General features: G+C 65.7%; 1 long non-coding RNA gene across 1 annotated transcript in view; it reads right to left on the bottom strand.

The window, feature by feature from the left end:
* Positions 1 to 2,868, bottom strand: part of LOC106724745 — a 14,823-nt gene that overhangs the window by 2,207 nt on the left and 9,748 nt on the right. The window lies entirely within an intron of this gene.

Below are 2,868 nucleotides of genomic sequence, written 5' to 3'. Positions count from 1 at the left end.
TGTGCCAGGGACCCCAGCCCGTTCTCCCCGACTTGTGCCGCCTCTGAGCACAGTGTCCCTGAGCCCCCGGAGCCGAGACCCGGTCAGCAGCTCCAGGCCGGGCCCTGCTGCCCAGCGCGCGGTGCCTGACCGGGACCAGAAGTCCATCTTCACAGCCGGCCCCCAGGACGGTTCCAGGGCAGCCTGTTGGGGTCCGGCCTCGGGCTGACTGCCCCCCTCATGCTCACCATGTTTCTCCTCGCGCCCTCGTGCTGGCGGCTGCCGGCTTGTCCCCAGCACCTTAGCCCCAGCGTCGGAAGAGCCCGCTCATGCCTGGCCAGGTGCCTGAGAGTGCCCGCAGGTGCACACGCCCCAGTGCCCATAGTGCCTGGCACAGACCCCGTAAGACACCCCCATGAACCAGGAGGTCACGGTTCCATTCCCGGTCAGGGCACATGCCCAGGTTGCGGGCTCCATCCCCAGTGTGGGGCGTGCAGGAGGCAGCTGACACATGATTCTCATCGTTGATGTCTCTCTCTCTGAAATCAATAAAAAAAATTTTTAAAAAGACACCCCCTTTCCCAGCCCAGGGCCTGCCCCCAGGTTACCCCACTGCCCCCTACGGAAGACACTGGGCAAGTCCAGGCTGCTTTGCCAACCTCATGGGCACGAGCCAGACACACTGCACCTCCCAGTGCCCCGGCCCCACAGGAGGACAGACGGGACAGTCCTCAGATGTGACCTGGGGTAGGGGCCCTGTGACAGGGACCAGAGGGGCTCCTGGCCCAGGCAGAGGGGCCCCATGAGGAGGGACCAGCTGAGCAGGAGCCTGAGGCCTTGGCCGCCCTCCTCCCAGCTCCTCGGCCTCTCCCACCACCATGAGGACTGTCCCTGAGCCACCATCTTAGAGTGGCTGCGGGAAGGGCTTCTTGATCGGGCCATGCAAGCTGGGTCCTGGTGGTTGTGTAGGAGTTTGCAGCCGGAGAAACACAGGAGAGGCCTGACCAGTGGAGCCCCTCGTCCCCTCACCCGCCCTCTGGGCTCAGGGTGGGGCCAGACCTGGGCACCGTCCACCTCCCCTTCACTCGCCCCGCAGTCAGGGGCAGTGTGGCCCCTTCACCCCCCGAACCTCATTGCTGTCCCTCCCCCCGCTCCACCCTGGCTCCGCCACCAGGCCTCAGATCCTCTCTGAGCGGCCCCTCTGCCCTTCCTCCGGGCACACACCCCCTGCCCCGTAGGCAGCCCTGCCGCACACCGGTCCCCCCCCTCCCCAAACCCTCCCTGCGCCTCCCCACTCATCCGGGCCCTGATGCGCAGCCCCACCTTCTTATGGCTGTGGCTCGGGCGCTGCCTTTGACCAGGGTAGCTCCTGTCTGCCTGAGCCGTGCCCGTGTCTGAGCCGTGCCCATGTCAGCTGTGTCCGTGTCTGACTGTGAACTCCCTGAGGAGTCAGTCCAGCCTTTCCTCCTGGCACCTCTGCGGTGCCTGCCCTGCAATCAACGCCAGGCTCTGCCCTGCGGAGCTCGCGGCCCGCGGGGCAGCAGGGACACACAGCAGCCACCATGTGGTCAGCACCGTGGCGGGGACAGGCAGGGACTCACTCGGCGCCTGGACCGGCCCTGCAGTCAGGAGGGCTTCCTGGAGGGGGTGGCACCTGGCTCACTTGTGTCCATTCCTACTGTCCAGCCACCCAGTTCCAGGCTCTCCACGGCCAACCGTTGGTGCCTAGAGATGGGGGTGTGGGAACGCTCCCCAAAGGTGGGCAGGTGGGGCGTGGGGGGCAGGGGCTCCCCACCATCTGGTCATCAGCAAGTTCAGTCCTGAAGCAATCTGGATGGAGCCGTCAGTGTGGCCAAAGCAGCTCGCTGCGTCCCCTCCCCCGCCCTGGGAGGCTGGAGGATGGAGGCCGAGCTTCTGGGCCAGAGGCCAAGGGCAGCCGCTCCACTCCGAGCCTCAGTTTCCTGCCCCCACTCCGTGGGTGCTGTGGGGATGCCAGGAGATGCCAGCCAGAGCGTAGTCCGCTCGGGGTGGGGTGCAGGGCGGGAACAGGAAAAAGGCAGGGACCCAGGGCGGGCCCGAGCCCCATCCCCAGCTGGAGGCCTGGCGCCACCTGCTGCCGGATTCGGGGAGCGGCTCCTGGCTGGGCTCAGGCTGCAGGCCCTGCTCCTCCTGGGAGGCTGGACAGGCTTCTGGGGTGTCCCCGGGGCCCTACGGTCTACAAGAGCCACCTCTGACCTCGGACCCCCTCCAGAGCTGGCCCGGCAGTCAGACCAGCACCCCCAGCTGAGCCAGGGCCACGCGGCACCATGGGACCCGGCTGTCACCCAGGCCAGGACCAGGGTGGGTGGCCAAGGCCAGTGTCTCAGGGTGCCCTCACTCTCGGGGACCCACGGCGGGACCAGCCTGTCCATCAACACGGTGGGCCCAGAGCCAAGGGCCACACACTGTTTGGGTCCATGGAGCGCTTTCCCTTAAATCCCTTTTAAAACCCAGAGGGCAGCCCTGGCCAGGGCGGCTCAGCTGGCCGAGCGCCGTCCCTGCTGGAAAGGTGGCCAGTTCAGTGACCGCTCAGGGCCCGCGCCCAGCTCGCAGGTTCAATCCCCGGTCGCGATGCGTGCGGGAGGCACCGATCGTTGTTTCTCTCTCCCAACGATGCTGCTCCCTCTCCCTTCCTCGCTCTGTAAATAAAACAGCTACTTAACGCCCCAAAGGAAAGTGCACATAGGGACGGTGAATCTATGAGGCTGTATATGGAACAGACGATATGCAGTGAGTGTGCGTACTCACTGAGGAGGGTTGTGTCCTTAGCAGTAACACATTCCGCCTGCGGTCTACCCAATTACAGCATCCGTGTGTGATCTGTTTTAAGGAGGAGAGACCCTCAGCCCC

Source organism: Myotis brandtii, unplaced genomic scaffold (genome assembly GCF_000412655.1).
Source record: "Myotis brandtii unplaced genomic scaffold, ASM41265v1 scaffold952, whole genome shotgun sequence".
Classification (NCBI taxonomy): domain Eukaryota; kingdom Metazoa; phylum Chordata; class Mammalia; order Chiroptera; family Vespertilionidae; genus Myotis; species Myotis brandtii.
The sequence above is the reverse complement of the archived record's forward strand: the minus strand, read 5'-3'. Positions and strand labels throughout refer to the sequence as shown.